The sequence below is a fragment of the Elgaria multicarinata genome, chromosome 4, assembly GCF_023053635.1.
Source record: "Elgaria multicarinata webbii isolate HBS135686 ecotype San Diego chromosome 4, rElgMul1.1.pri, whole genome shotgun sequence".
Lineage (NCBI taxonomy): Eukaryota > Metazoa > Chordata > Lepidosauria > Squamata > Anguidae > Elgaria > Elgaria multicarinata.
The window spans coordinates 147,995,459-148,012,700 of record NC_086174.1 but is presented as its reverse complement, the minus strand read 5'-3'; the positions used below and the strand labels follow the sequence as shown (position 1 = coordinate 148,012,700).

Genomic DNA, 17,242 nt, shown 5'->3' with positions numbered 1-17,242 from the left:
TGACTCTTATCCAGAAGTGGCTTCTGCTCTGCTAATGGAATACTCCCACAGGCAGAAAAGGGGAAGGCAATTTTCACTTTCCCCTTCTCCTCCAGCCCCCAGCTCCACTTCCCACACTGTTCTGGAGGACCTTAAACCCTTCAGAGAAGATTTTCTGAGGCCCAGAAAAGATGTTACCCTTTTACTGTATTTTTATTGCATTTTTGGTGTCCTTTATTATAAAAGTCTCCATAAATAATTTTATGGAAGAACTTGTGAGAGTGTGAATGAGAGAAATAGAGATTTATATCTTGCCTTGTACACAGTTCTCCCCATTGTATCCTCACAACAGCCATGTGTGGTAGGTTAGGCTGAGATACAGTCCAGCACAAAGTCATCCAGGGCAGATAGATGATTTACAGCAGACTGGGGGTTTAACCTGCATCTCCCCAGTCTTGATAAAACACTCTATCCATTATTACACCACCTTGTCATAAAAATAAAATGAAGGTTTGGAAACAACCTCTGTCTATTTTCTTTGGAGTGTAGGTATAAAAACACAGCTGTTCATGCAATGCCTGTGTGATTTTCTGTAGTCAACAGCTTCAGTTGGTTCCGTACTACTCCGAGTGGTTGAGAGAATCAGTGCAATACTCTGCAAACCATTGGCTATCTCCATTGGTTATTTTTTGGAAATAACCAACCTTGGCATGGTTTTGCCCAACAGTCAACCCAATAGTCGGCGGTGGACTATTGAAGCAGTGGTTGATTAAATAGTCCACCGTTCACAAACGTGTCGTCCAAACTGAGCCACTGTATGCCCAACTGACAGAGTCAAACGGGGGGTGGGATTACAGTGAGGCAGGCCTTTGTGAGTTGGTCTGCTGCAGAAAATGGTTTTAGTGTAGGGTGACCATATGAAAAGGAGGACAGGGCTCCTGTATCTTTAACAGTTGCATAGAAAAGGGAATTTCAGCAGGTGTCATTTGTATGCATGTCACACCTGGTGAAATTCCCTCTTCATCACCACAGTTAAAGCTGCAGGAGCTATACTAGAGTGACCAGATTTAAAAGAGGGCAGGGCACCTGCAGCTTTAACTGTGGTGATGAAGAGGGAATCTCACCAGCTTCCCCATATATACAAATGACACCTGCTGAAATTCCCCTTTCAATACAACTGTTAAAGATACAGGAGCCCGTCCTCCTTTTCATATGGTCACCCTATTTTAGTGGGATGGTTGCTGTTTTTCTTTTACTGTTGTGTTTTTATGTTATATTTTAGTTATGTTTTTGTTTTAATGTTGATTTTGTTGATGTTAGCCACCTTGAGTGCCATTTTTGGTGGGAAAGCAGGCTATAAATCCAATAAATAAATAAAATACATCCTCTTTTTGGATAGATGTATTATTCATTAAGACTGAGAATAGTTGCTTGAAGGTTTCCCTAGCCCTTTTTTTGACATTTTCTTCATAATTACAATGATGTTATCTTTTGGGCATTTGAGAATTAGTGCTTTCTCTAGCAATTCATAGTAATTTTCTTTTAAGGATTTCATTTTACTTGTCGTATTCATATGTTCTCATAACTCAGCATTTTGTTTATATTTTAACAATATTTTTCAGAGCCATTTCCACACTTCTCAGTATTTTGTTGGAGACTCTTGTAATTTTTTTATGAGGCTTGCATTTGTATTTTTAGAAACAGTTGTCATTTTCTTATGAAAAAGATTTCACACCTGATACATCTTTGATAAGGAAATTGCTTGTTTGTACCAAAGACAGATTTTTCTTAAACATTATATAGCAAACTTCAGGCTGATATATTCCTCCACTGTATTCCTCCACTCTCCCCACCCACCCACCCCCAGATAACATCTACCTCATTGCTGCAGACCTTATAGAAGTTGCCCTCCCGCTTAGTGGGAATTAACTCCTTTCTTAAATGCAGGGAGTCTTCACTGCAAATCTCCTGCAGTACATCTAGTTGAGCACCCAGTCTGTCCAGGAACCAGCATATAATGGTATCTTCACCTAGCCCCCCTTTCCTGGCGCTCTTGCTTCCTTGCGATATCAATTGCATTTTAGAGTTCAGCCATCTTTTTTGCCCTGGACAATTTAGAGTCAAAACAAAAAGTGTCCTTTCTTCACTGCAAAATCAGGTTCCCCCTCTAGCTATCAGTGTCAGTAGAGTACTTCATTACTGAGATGTGTTTATGTGTATTTGTCGGTGTATTAGTTAAAAGAAGCAGCAGGGCTTAGGGGAAAATGTACCAATCTAACAGCAATTAAATTCAATTTCTGTATTTGCTTCATTGTAGAAGCTGAGAATTCCTATGTTCCTGTTGTCTTGTTCCTGGATACTGTCAATTTTCTGAATAATAGGTTTATGGCTATAGAGGTTGATAGTAGTTTAAAAAGCAAAACTGGAAAGTGCATATTTGCATATAGTCTTGGTGTTTCTATTTGAGTGTCATCTCCATGAATGCTATTGTTGACATTTAGAGACGTTGCTTTATCTTTTCCTGTGCTTTGTACATAGCATGAAAAAAAACCCAACCAAAAAATCTTATTTTCCCTTAAGACATACTCATATAGTTGTGTACCTTCAGAGAGGACAGGACAAAGCAAAGGCAATTCCACTATAATCAGAAAGGAACAAACAAAGCAGAAATAGATAGTATGGATGGAAAGGAGTCCCTAGACGTGGTGACCTGCAAAGGGTGTGCAATGTTCGTGTTTCTGCCTGAGCTCAACATGGCGTATACTTGCAACAAGTGCAAGCTGGTGGCACTTTTGGAAGAAAAAGTGAGAGGACTTGAGTGGCGAGTGTCCACCCTCCAAAGAATAAGAGTAGAGGAGGAGTTCTTAGACCGAACAGTGGAACTGCAACAGCAACAAGAAGCACACGAGATTGAAGAGCAACAGCCAGCTGAAGCAGAAGTGGAGTATGCTGAAGGGAGGAAAGCCAATGAAGAGGAAACTCTCTGGAAAAGAGTGACAGTTAGGAGCAGAATAACTAGAAGGCATTCTGCACCAGTGGAACCATTAGAGTTAAGCAACCGCTTTCAGCTTCTGGAGGATGAGTCTGAAGGACAGTTTGCAGAGGAAGAAGTACAGCAGACACCGTGCAACAATGAACAAGAGGCAGAAGGTAGGTCAAGAAGAAGAGAAGAGTAGTCATTGTAGGAGACTCCCTGCTGCATGGGATTGAAACCCAAGTATGTCGTGAAGACCCATGGACTCGCCAGGTGTGCTGTCTCCCTGGAGCACAGATTAGAGATGTGACTGAAGGGTTACCAAAGCTCATAAAATCCACGGACTCATACCCCTTTCTTCTCATCCATGTGGGAACAAATGATGTCGCCAAGCAGAGCTACGAAGAAATAAGGAGAGGTGCTCCCTCAAGTATCGAGGTCCCACAGAGGAGAAGGGCGGCGGCGCTGGGGGGAAGTAGCTGGGAGACCCGTTCTCCGAGAACCGGCTTCCCAGCCCCCGCCCCCCAGCGATGCTGGGCCAGCGCCATCACGCCGGGCGGCCCTGGGAAGGCTGGCGGCTGGGAACGGGTCCTCCAGCCCCGCATCCCAGCACCCGCCAAGCGCGGCCCTATTCCACCTCTCCCACCCCCTCCCCCACGATCCCCGATTGTGCCGAGAACGGAGGGTAGGGCGGGAGCTGATGCCGCCTCTCCGAAAAAGACGCTGCTTTTTTACTCCTTAGCCCCATGGAGAGGCTGCAGAACAGCGTCCTCCAGCCCCGCATCCCAGTAATTTGGAAGCTATACTTCTATTGATGCAGCCCAAAATAACATTTGCCTTTCTTGCAGCCATAGCGCAAAAGAAGAGTACAACATTAATGTTTTTAATAATGAACTTCCAAGGTTCTTATCTTTCTCAACACTTGGAAACCAGGAGAAAATATGCTAAATGTGCATCTCCCCTATGAGGGAAGGTTACAACAGCTGGGATTGTTCAGCTTGGAAAAAAAGGAGGTGATAGAGGTGTACGAAATTATGCATGGTGTGGGGAATGTGGATAGGGAGACATTTTTCTCTCTCTCCTGTAATTCCATGAAGCTGATTGGTAGGAGAGTCAGGACAGATAAAATGAAGTACTTCTTCACCCAGCGCATAGTTAAACTCTGGAATTCACTACTACTACAAGATGTGGTGATGGCCACCAATTTGGATGGCTTTAAAAGGGGGTTGATAAGTTCCTGGAGGAAAAGGCTGTCAGTGGCTGCTAGTCCTGATGGCTAAGTGAAACCTCCAGTATCAGAGGCAATAAGCCTGTATACACTAGTTGCTGGGGAACATGGGTGGGAGGTTGCTGCTGCAGCACGTCCTACTTGTGGTTCCCTGGTCGACAGCTGGTTGGCTGTTGTGCGAACAGAGTGCTGGACTGGATGGACCTTGGTCTGATGCAGCATGGTTCTTCTTATGTTCTTGTGAAGTATAAAAGGAGTAATTGTTTGATAGAATTCAGTGGATCAGTGAGTCCTCTTTGTTTAGAATGTGTGTTATTTTCTTCACCAGTTTCACAGTGAGATTAAATGAAACAAAAGACAGGCAAAAGATGTAGGAAATCAGCATACACATTAAGAGCAGTGTAAATATTACACCATCGTTAATAGAAACCCTGTGGCACTCTGAATGAACCTAGTTTTTGCAGCTGCTAGTATTATGTCTGCACCAACACTCTGTCATGGGTCTCTAGACAACCAGGATGCATGCATTTTAAAATAAATCCTAGGTAATTCATCCAGTTTACTTTCTTCTCTAACCAAAGAGTAAATTTTAGGCAGCATGATATTAGAAATCAGTACTTTATGAAAACCCAGTTGTTTGAGTTGTACTTTATGAAAACCCAGTTGTAGCCTTCCAAGGTTCAAATGCTTTTCAGTTAATAGTTTTAAAAGCAGATTGCCAAGCATGTTAAAGTGTTTTTATTTCATTGCCCTGAACTATGTTTTTATTTCATTGCCTTGTAACTGGGTGGGAGACCTTTCCCCTCCAGTTTCCAAAGGAACAAGTATATATTCATTCACCTAAGGGCAGAAATCAGGCACACAGTCCATGGGTAAACGTTTTCAGCCAATTCTAAATATACAAACACAGGATTTAGAATATAAATGTTTGTAGCATTAAGTGAAGTGTTTGTAGATAGTAAACTGCATAGTAAGTTTACAAAAGTGCCCTTTAGCAATGTATTCATGCATATAAAGATAGCAAATTCAAATAGAAGCATTCTTTAAAAATGTTTTTAATAGTGTTTTTAGGTAATCAATAGGCTTTCATTTGCAGTGGTAGTGGGCAAATTTAAGCATTTAAATTTCTAACCTGTTATGCATATATAAGTAGCAAATTTAAAAGAATGAAACTGGTTAAATATAACACCCCTCTACCTCCTATGGACAGAACTACACAGCCACCAAAAGTGATGCCATGACATTGCAACAGACTGCTGTTTGTCGACTTCGGAAGTCATGGTAAAAGAAAGCATTCTCTTTGGTATGTTAGGCCTACACTGCTATGAGTTTCTTCGTCGGATGATAATGCAGGAACTTGCATCATGTCTGCAACATAATAAAGTAATTGGTGTGACAGTGCATCTTCCACCCAGTCCCTGTCCCATGGAGGGTCCCAGAGATGCTGGCCAGGTTGTCCTACAATGCTGCAAGAGTTAATAGCAATACACCTTGCTATTAACAGGCCTCCTGGTACGTAAAAGCATTGCCCTGCGATTCAGTCCCATTCAGGCAGAGCCTCCAAATCTGGCAGGTGTGGGGTTTGAACTGGAAAAATGGCAGTGCTGGGTTGGGCTGTTATTTTAATAATGTATTAGTTTTATAAGTTTTGAATCTGTTTTATGTATTTTATAGTATTTTTGTATTCAATGTTGGAGAGGCGGGTAATAAATAAATAAAATTATTATTATTATTATTATTATTATTATTATTATTATTATTTGCTCCAATTGTCCTACCTCCATGTTTGTGTTGCATCTTGCAATTTGTGTGTGATTTTAACACATCTTTTTAAAAATATAAAGAAAAACTTCCTTCTAGTATGTGTACCAGTTATTCTCTCAATAATAATTATTGAGCAAATTATTCAGCAAAGAAATACCTACAAACTTACCACTGTTAGTTCTGAACATTAACAAGCAGAGGTGGTATCCATTAATGTACAACTTATATACAGAAAAGAGCAAGACAGAATAGTTGCTGCTATATGATATGTACTCTTAAGTAAACCAAATTGTAATTCTTTTAACTGAATGAACTATCTGTGGCAGCTGTATCTTGAGGTTTATCTATGGAAAAAGACTCCTTGTGATGGTGGATATTACAGGTGCTATACCATATAAATGCCATACACTGTCAGGAACTAAAAATATAATTGTTAATAACAAATATTCCTGTTTTAATGTGCCTGTAGTTAGCTTAAGCGAACACCTCCTGGCTTTGAAACTCTCCACACTATGCTTTCAAAAATGAGGGCAGGGCACTCATGAAAGATAAATATGTGTTAGGATAAGATGAGGAGTTAGAATAGAAATGATCAGTGGAGAATATTTGAGGCACTTTAACTATTAAAGTGCATAAAGAAAGTCAAAACAGAAGGTGGAAATGGGAGTAACTGCGGATGACTTCTGAAGTCATCTGTGAAGATAAACAAAAAGGTCCGTCTGAAGAATTTTGAGTAAATAAGAAGAACCCAAATGTATCTTCTCAATTATGGGCACCTTTCTAATTCTATTAAGATCCTTTTAGCAATTATTTTCTGCAGTGGTACCAATGCACATAGAACAGATTAATTTCTTGGCTGTATTTGGAATGTCCAGTCACAATAGCAAATACTAGCACCTACTTATTAAGTACTGGTAGGGCTGTATCTGGAATACTCTTTACTCAAAGTTGGAATATCTGGGTTGGATTCAGTGTCATGATTCCACCAGCAAAACAGGACTTCCTTGTTCTCTGCTCACTGCAGCCCCCCATGACTTCCAAATCTGTTCCAGAGGGTTGCGCTTGGTACAGGGGAAGGGGATTAATGGTTTAAAGAGCAGGCTGCAGAACTGCAGGGCACTGCTTAAAATCAGGCATTCAATCAACCTTAGCAACATCAGTGGTTTCATTTTAACCTGAGCTGGCAACAGTGACAGTGCTGAATTTGAGGCAAGGGTAGGGTGTTATTTGCCAACAAAATGAGAAGAGATGAGGAAGGAGCATGCAATCCCACAGCCTGGTCCTGGCCTTTAAAAGCTCTGACCAAGTTTAATTCTGCCAGGCTATTGTGTGATTTTTAATCAAATCAGTTGTGAATCATTGCTATATCTCCACGCAATGTGCACAAGTGGCCATGAGTTTTCCCCTCACTTTCCCTGGGTCAAAGTCCTTCCATCCATCTAGAAAACACATTTTAAAAATATGGCTTTATAAGCATTTACATCATGAATATAATTATATTTTGATCATACTTGTTTATCATGTAAATCCAGTTGACTTCAATGGGATTTTAGCAGCTTGGTTGCATAGTTGATTGGTTGCATCAATTTAATGAATTAAAACTTGAATAAAAAGTTTTTATTCAAGCCTTGAATAAAAAGATAACACCTGTCTCCTTGACATTGCAAGCCATACACTTATGATCAAAGAGCTTGCATACCCAAATTGGGCAAATCACACCAACACCAACCTACATGGGATATTGCTCACGTATATATAAAAGGAGAGTCCTGATGCTGTAATATTTAAATCAATCCCTCCTTGGAAGCACAGCACACCTATAGTGGTGGGGCGGTGTTGCAAAGTTCTCAATACAGAAAAAAAATCTTCATTTCAGATCTTTCTCTTGTTAAATATTTGGTTAATCAGCTGATCTGTACATTTCAATAGGTCTAGATATACTACATGTTTTAAAATACTTGGAATAAAGCAAAACCACTTCTCTCCCTTCACTCTTGTGTCTGGCTTGTCCTGAAGAGCTACTGCTGTTGTCTCACAACAAATTAAAGCTAAAGGAGAGCTGCTTATTTGTGTGCAGGTATATTTCTATGTGACAGCTGTTATTTTAGGACCTGGGACCTGCTATTAATTCTTGGAAGTCAGAAACATATCCATCTCATCAACACTAAGAATTATTGCTATCCTTTGAGTTTTCATTATTAGCATTTCTCAGAGGCAAGGGTGGCTGAAATTTACAACAGTGTTTGGTCTCACAAGATGAGAATGTTTCATAAATGCTGCCAGATGTTACTCAGCTGAGCTTCTGTGCAGCTGGAAAATCATCTTTGGTGTGGACTGTTAATGGAGATTTTTGTCTCAGCTAGAACACAAAGTGAGATACCCTATCAATTTCAGGATTGCTAATGGAATGCAAAATTACCATACTAATTAGAACTCAGTGATGCTGTATGTGAAATTGTTATTGTTGTTGTTACTAATTTAGGGGAAAAGCTAGATAAAAAAAACAAGTGAAAAGGAACATTCTGTGAGCTTAGCCTTACAATATTTTCCAGAATACTACTTCAGAGCTGTTTTCATCCTCCAGACCCCCAGCATGGGCCATAGTCTGCAGGGCATCTGAAAAATAAAAGCCGAAATTGCCGGTTTTGCCATTGAAATTTGCTGGCAAAATGCTCCATAAACTGCTATAGAGCACTGCAGTGGTTAAATTTAGCTTGTTAGGGATGGCAGGCAGTGGGGTCCAGATTGCAGCATGGCAGAAGAGCCGTTTAACTCCCAAGCCGCTATTCGCTGCTGTTGTCCAATCTAGATTTGGAGGGCCAGCTGTAAGATTGTACAGATTGTATTCCAATCTGTATAGAACTGTAATAGCTTATGATATAGATACAGTAGATTTACTAGTCTCTCTTTTCTTTTTGGTAAGCAATCTAAAATCCAGTTAAGACAATATATATTGTTTATAGCTCTATAAATGTTTTGCGTGAACTTCTAAATTGCAGTGCACACACTTTTTTATTAGAATTCTCCATATGAATGCTACCGCACTACTTATAATGAATACAATGGTGAAGTAATTTATCATATTATGTTACCTGTAATGCCTGATACTACCAGTGTTTACTGCTATATCCAGCTAGGTCCAAAAATAGTTTTTGGAAATGAAAGATGCCCCTAACCCAGATAAACGTTTTCTGCTGAATTTAATTTGTTTCTTTATTAGCATTGAAGAGACTGATATTAAAATAATGTAATAAACTCTGGTGCGTGGACCCCCACCACCCCCACCTGTAAATGGCTATATGAAACCGGGTATGATTCCAGTCAATTCCTGCCGCAAAAGTTAGCTATACTAATACATAGTTTACATAGCCTGTGAGGCAAATATTGCACATTATTAAGAGAAAAATTGTTTTAAGTCTGGTGCTTCTTTTTCTGGGTGCACAGCTGCCTGCTTTATTTTCAGTCTAGCCATTCTGTCAGGTCAATGAAAAGTAAGTAATAGGAGTGTTGCTAGGCGATTGTAGCCTTCAAGGCAACTGAAAGCAAACTTCACCCTTTTTGACTTGAGAAAATTGACTGGGCTGAGAAAGAAGAAACAATGAGATGCCCTAGTAGGGTTAGGATCAAGACTGCCATGTATTAATAGAAGTTAGAGATGATTATGAATAGGGTCATTTAATGATGCTAGTGTCCTCTTATTTGTGCTTCTGCCCACTCCCTGTTATTAGAATATAACATATTGAAGGAATTTTTCTGCATAGAGCTCAGAAGGAAGTTAGGAAATCATAAGGGGGGGGGCGGGGACAGCCAAGACAACAAAGACTACTTCTCTGTGAGATGGACAACCATAGTACCACTTCAGCTGCAGGTAAGAACTCACTAGACTGAATGCTCCTCTGTTCCAAAAACTCTATGCATATCCCGAAATAGGATATCAGGGAGAAGGTTAAGCTGATACCTTTTCCCTGACACCTAGTTTTTTATGTGCAAGAATTATTATTATTATTATTATTATTATTATTAATAATAATAATAATAATTTATTTCTTACCCGCTTCTCCCTTTAGATCGAGGCGGGGAACAACATTAGAACAGGATGATTTAACATTGATCTGGATAGGCCTGCCGGAAAAGGCTAGTCTTTAAAGCTGCCTTAAAATCACACATAGAGTTAATTTTACAAGTCTCCTCCGGCAGGCCATTCCACAATCTGGGGGCGACAGAAGGAAAGGTCCTCTGGGAAACTGATGTCAGCCTAGTTTTAGCTGACTGAAGTAAGTTCACGCCAGAGGACCTGAGTGTGCGGGGCGGACTATATGGGAGAAGGCGATCCCGCAAGTAACCTGGACCCAAACCATTTAGGGCTTTAAAGGTAATGACCAACACTTTGGACTTTGCCCAGAAACTAATTGGCAGCCAGTGGAGTGATTTTAATGTTGGTGTAATGTGGTCATCCCTAGGTGTACCGGTGACCAACCTGGCTGCCATATTTTGAACTAGTTGAAGTTTCCGAACTAGGTACAATGGTAGCCCTATGTAGAGCACATTGCAGAAGTCAAGTCTTGAGGTTACCAGCGCGTGCACTACTGTCTTTAGGTCTTCTGACTCTAAGAAGGGGCGCAGCTGGCGTATCAGCCGAAGCTGATGGTAGGCACTCCTGGCCGTCGCATCTATCTGGGCTGTCATTTGGAGTGACGGATCCAGGAGCACCCCCAAACTGCAAACACAGTCTTTCAGGGGGAGTGTAGCCCCATCCAGAACTGGCTGACACACCTCCAAACCTAGGTCAGAGCCCTTGACAGCAAGCACCTCTGTTTTGACTGGATTCAGCTTCAGTTTGTTTTTCCTCATCCAGCCCATTACTGCCTCCAAGCATTCATTCAGAGGAGACACACTATCCTTAGCTGATGCTGTTATTGAAGGCATAGAGAAATATATTTGGGTGTCATCAGCATACTGATAGCACCCCGCCCCATGCCTCCGGATGATCTCTCCCAGCGGTTTCATGTAGATGTTAAACAGCATTGGGGATAGGATGGCACCTTGTGGTACGCCATACAACAGCTCCTTTTTTGAGGAGCAACTGTCCCCAAGCATCACCATCTGGAATCTACCTGAGAGGTACAGTGCCCCCGATTCCCAAACCCCTCAGGCGTTCCAGAAGGATACCATGGTCGATGGTATCAAAAGCCGCTGAAAGGTCCAAAAGTACCAGCAGGGACACACTCCCCCTGTCAATGCTCAATTAATTATATTAATATATTAATTATTATTAATATATGGAGGAACATACTGTAATCTGAGCACCAACCTCTCAGACCACCTCACTGAGATGTACACCATAATTTAGAGCAGGCTTCCCCAACCTGGTGCTTTCCTGTTATTTTGCACTGCAACTCCTATCAGCCCCCCAGTCAGCAATGCCAGTCATCAGGGATGATGTGAGTTGTAGTCCCAAACGTCTGGAGGGCACCCGCTTGGAGAAGGCTGACCTAGAGGACATTATTTTGCCTGTTAAGAGTTTCCCCACTTGAAAACTAGGTGTGCAAGTTGGTGATTGTTTTTTTTTGGGGGGGGGGGGAAATAGACTTCCCATTAACATGATGGAATGCTTCAAAAATGTAGGACACTTTCAGTGCAAAATGAGCATCCTGTGCGTGATCAAAGCAGAGCAAACCATCTCTGTCCCCTACAAGCGCTGCCCTAAACCCTGAACACTTACTATAAGGATGATTGCATGGAGGTATGCACTGCCCATCCTCAAACCTAGTATGTCACATTTGTGTGTATTACGGAGACACACCCACATTTTCATAATATATAGGTGCATGAGTGAGAAGCACTGGGGCCATAACCATTTTTGTTCATCAAATAGAGCCAAGGGACAGCATTTATTTGAGGGGAGGAGGAGGAATCACTTGTTTGATTGAGTTTCATGTGTCAGAAATACGAATTGGCCTTACAGGAGGCTATGCATTTTGTTTCTCCTATATAAAGTACTATGCACTTTATATAGTTTGAAAGAGGTCTTACTTTGCCTATGCTTGTTTATATTATGTTGTTTTGTTTTAGAGCCACTTGATGCAAAACTAGCATTTCCAACATTCACAAAGTTTTGCTTTTCGTATCATGCCTCTATATTGAAACATAGTTAAAGTGTATTTTATCCTCAAATAAGTTACTGGAGAAATTTTCCAAGGCAAGAAAGATGAGAGAGTTGTCAAATCCCAAATATATAGTGGTACTGCCAACTTAAGAACAGCTTTTTGTCCACTTCCTTTACTCTAGGAGTTTCAGGACTTCTCTAGAAGATAAGGCTTGAGTTACCTTGTTTAAGCTTCAAAAACGTGAAACTAGGGCACATTTTTTCTTTCATTATTAGCTCAAAGGTAAGTGAAACAGCCTCTGACTGTCTACAGAATGAGACCACTTCTGATTTTTCTCATATCAGACATAGAAAACTAGGACAAAGGACCAAAAGTCAGGTACACCCCTTGAAAAATTGAAATCTAGGTCTGTGAATGTAAAGGAACTTTAAATAACGTTTAAAATGATATTATTTAAATATTTTATCTCTATAGATATTGAAAGTAATTCACAAATCTCCAATGATGAAAGATTAGAAATTGTTCATAATCTGCTTTGCTTTTCCTTAAACTTTTTTTCTTTCAAAGCTATATTGTGGGCACTAAAACATAGACTTTGTCCTAAATTGAAAATGAAGAACCCTTCTCTTTTGTGATAATCAGCTGATGGTGGTTTCCTGGCCACTTTTTACCAAATGTGTAGGCTCTGCTACTTCTTAGACAGAAAAGATCTTGCTATATTGATCCTCGCTATTGTAAGTGTTATAATGTACTTTATGGCAGCTTCTCATCAAGATGACCTGGAAACTCCAGCTAGTCCAAAATGTGCCTACCTACATGAATACTGGGAATCATGAACTTACTCAGCCTGTATTGCATCATCTGCACTGGCTGTCAGTGTTCTTCCAGATCCACTTCAAAGTGCTGGTTTTAACCTTTAAAGTCCTTTATGATCTGAAATCCATGTATCTTAGGAACCCACCTGTTACGTATTATCTACCACAACAATTGTGTTCCTTAAATCATACCCTACTTCGTCTTCTATAAGTTCAGGAGATGTCAGTTGCTAGAAGCAAAGCTTGGTGTGAAGAATTCTTTATCTGCCATCAGTAAAGGCTACAAAGCACACCCATTTCAGTTGTAGCTGGCTAGGTTTTACACATTTTGCTGAGCAAAGTTTCAAGTTAGGAAATGCTGCTTTTTGGGTTTGGTAGTATTTTTTCTGTTGTCTTAAAATGTAAGGCTTAAATCTTGTTTTGTTTGCTTGGAAGCTGCTTGGAATCTAGGGAGAGGTGGCCTATGCATTTTTTATATAAATTAAGTTTGCAAAATTATTTCCGGAAGAAAGATTAGAGCTTAAGCATATTAGAGTCTCAACATTTTAAGATTGTGCAAGTATACTGAAAAAAGTCAGGCCTCATAAATGATGGAATAAGCAGATTGCAATTACTTCTTTGCTGTTATTTGGTATACCTTCTTTACAAGTTTCTGTGATACTATGGCTAAGATAACACCCTACCCACCAAGGTTATTACAGGGAACACGGCCGTGTTCCCTGTGTTATAGGCGATCAGTAAAAAGAGCATTCCACCATGTTACCCTGTAAATTGGGGGGTGGGTCATTCTAGCGTTCATAAAATGGAAAATGTTTCACCAATTTTTCTGAAAATACGACCTGCCAGAAAGAAATGCTGGTTTTACATACCCTGGCAATTTCAAGAAGATTGGTGAAATATTGGGGGGGGGGGGTAGTTGAAAGGATGAAAGTAAAAAAATCCTCTCTGACTCAAAAGTGAAACTAAAAACTAGGGTTGGCAACTTTTTTTTTGCGCAGGAAAAGCTCCGAATTGGGACCCTTACCCTCCAATCCATTGGTGGGATCGTGTTCCCCAGTCCTTCTTGTTGATGGAATGGCCTTTCTTTTTTTAAAATTCGCTTCCGTTGAGTTTTAATAATAAAAAAATTGCCCCATTAAAGTCAATGGAGGCCTTATAGCACATCGCATGCGCAGTAGCGGCGCTCTCCCCCCTCCCTCCTGTCTTGAGGGCTATCGGGGGTAGGAGCCAGCCCAGGGGCTCGCTGCCCAGTCCAGCACACACAAAATGTGGCTGCTGCTGCTGCTGCTGCCCCTCCTTCCCTGTCAGCGCGACCCGGCAGTTGCCCCAAGATGGCAGCGCAGGCCTTGCAGCAGCAGCAGCCTAGCAACACCGGAGAAGCCCCGGCCAGCTGGGGAGTGGAAGGGGGAGCCGGGCAGAAGTGGAGCAGCAGGACCGGAGGTAGAGCCAGAGCAGCAGCAACCCAACAATGACCAGCCGGAGCAGCAGCAGCAACCCAACGACAACAACACGAGCGGCTGCCCCGCCCCCTCACAGCTGCTCTCCCGGGGAAACAGGCACCCATGCAGGGCCTCGGCACTAGGGAGCACAAGGGAGAGAGATCGGCACGCCACAAGGTCTCCAGGGTGCTTACTTAAAAAAAAAGTTCTCCGGTGAGTGCCTGGATCCAGCTCACCACCTGGCCCTTCTCGTGTTCGGAAGGGAAAAGTCCTACAACTCCCAGCATCTCCAAGCCTTAGACTGGTCTAGCAGCTCCCTGGGAGTTGCAAGGCTTTTTTCCCTTGCCGAGCAAACCTGCTGCTGCTGCTTCTTGTTGTTGTTGCTGCCGCCTCCTGCAATCCTGGGGCTGCAATCCTGGGCATGCCTCTCTGGAAAAAAGCCTCATACAGACCTGCACAGGATTGCCCTGTTAAAAGCGGGTGTGTATGTGTGTGTGTGTGTGTGGAGAGACTGCTTAGGCTTCCTGCTGATTTTAAAACTGGATTCTAGGTCTACTGCAAATTAGATCCTGGCTTCTCATGTTTTGGACTACAATTCCCATAAGCCCTCACCAACACAGCCAATGAGTTGTAGTCCAAAATATATATTGAGGGTAAAATCCAAGGTAAATCCTACTTACAGTAGACCCATTGAAATGAATGGAACTTAACTTAGTCAAAACTTACATAAGTCTCATTCATGTCAATGGGTCTGCACTACATAGGACTCATGTGGGATTCTACCCTCTGTTGCCTACCACACTTAGAATCATAGAATAGTAGAATTGGAAGGTGCCTAAAAGGCCATTGAGTCCAACCCCCTACTCAATGCAGGAATCCACCCTACAGCATACTTGACAGATGGTTGTCCAGCTGCCTCTTGAATGCCTCTAGTGTGGGAGAGCCCACAACCTCCCTAGGTAATTGGTTCCTTTGTCATACTGCTCTAACAGTCAGGAAGTTTTTCCTGATATCCAGCTGAAATCTGACTTCCTGTAACTTGAGCCTGTTACTCCATGTCCTGCACTCTGGGAGGATCGAGAAGAGATCCTGGCCCTCCTCTGTGTGCTATCATGTCTCCCCTCAATCTTCTCTTTTCCACACTAAATATGCCCAGTTCTTTCAGTCTCTCTTCATAGGGCTTTGTTTCTAGACCCCTGATCATCCTGGTTGCCTCCTCTGTCTGCGTCCTTCTTGAAGTGTGGTGCCCAGAACTGGACGCAATACTCCAGATGAGGCCTAACTAGGGCCGAATAGAGAGGAACCAGCACCTCACTTGATTTGGAAACTATACTTTTATTAATGCAGCTCAAAATAGCATTTGCCTTTTTTGCAGCCATATTGTATTGTTGGCTCATATTCAGCTTGTGATCTACAACAATTCCAAGATCCTTCTCATTTTTAGTATTGCTGAGCCAAGTATCCCCCCCCCCAATCTTGCAACAGTTCATTTGGTTTCTTTTTCCTAGGTGTAGAACTTGGCATTTATCCCTATTAAATTTCATGCTGTTGTTTTCAGCCCAGCGCTGCAGCCTATCAAGTTCACTTTTAACTTTGATTCTGTGTTCCAGGGTATTAGCTATTCCACCCAATTTTGGCTTAGCCTACCTCACAGGGTTGTTGGAGGGGGTGGGGCTAGGAAGAGGAGATGTTATTTCTGCCCTGAGCTCCTGGGAAGGAACAGAAGTACCATAGATGCCTTATGCCAGGTTAGATGATTTCATCACCTATTCCACTATTATATGTTTTCTACTCTAACTGCCAGCAAAAAGGTTACCTTCTTTCCTGCAGGCTATCCCAAAGCACACCCAAGTCATATGTAATATGCACATTTGATTTTTAAAAGATTTAGAAAGTAATGCTTCCAAAAACTGCGTTAGCCTTTTATGCTGCAACATTACACTATTGGCTCACATTGAGAAATTGATCAAAAATGGTCCCCTTCTTTCCAGCAGGCTATCCCAAAGAACACCCAAGTCATATGTAATATGCACATCTGATTTTTAAAAGATTTAGAAAGTAATGCTTCCAAAAACTGCATTAGCCTTTTATGCTGCAACATTACACTATTTACATTACACAGACCATTTAATTGAACCTCTTCAGAAGCTGGATTCCTACTTAAATGTGCTGTTAACAATGATCTCCAGTTATTGACATAGCAAGAAAATATGACCAAGGAAGCAACGTTTGGTGATATCTTTCATCTGGAAATTATGTGATATGTGGCTTATCAAGCAGTTATATGAAAAATGCTAGACAATCTGATCTGCACTTGGTTTAAGTGGATTCTTTAATGTCAATATAGTAAAAATAATATTTTTTAGTGTTAGATTCATGAGTGTATTAGTGGTAAGTTAGTTAGAAAACAAATGTATTAGCTAGTGTAAAAGCTGAGTTTGTTGCATTCTTCTTCGTGGTCTCTGTGCATCACACATATGGGCTCTGCGCCTGCGCGAAGCCCCGCTTCGGGAATCTTCTATAGCTAAAAGGCATTTTGGGCGGGAACCCCTCCCCCTCTACTGCGCATATGCAGAGGGGTTCCGCCCAGATTCCCTCAGTTCTTCTTCGACCGTCTCAACGACAGCCTCTTCGGGAACGCTTTCCTAAACAAAACAAATATAGCTAAGACTTACCTTTGTTTCTTATTCTTCTTATTCTTCACTTATTCTCCTTCTTCTACTTTTTCCTATATATAAAAAAATTATTATTGCTATCCCTCATACTTTACCTCAAAATCTCTTCTTTCCTATCCGCCCACATGGGCCCCAAGGCCCCATTTAAAAAGTGTGGCCGTTGCGGCACAAAGCTACCTCTGTCCGACGGACACAACTTTTGTGTAATCTGTTTAGGAGAGGGGCACAAAGTGGACATTTGTCCCCATTTCCAGGCTTTTT

At 41.5% G+C, this 17,242-nt stretch overlaps 1 protein-coding gene across 4 annotated transcripts in view; it reads left to right on the top strand.

Moving 5' to 3' along the window:
- KIF16B (kinesin family member 16B) overlaps nucleotides 1–17,242 on the top strand; it is a 183,976-nt gene that overhangs the window by 134,089 nt on the left and 32,645 nt on the right. The window lies entirely within an intron of this gene.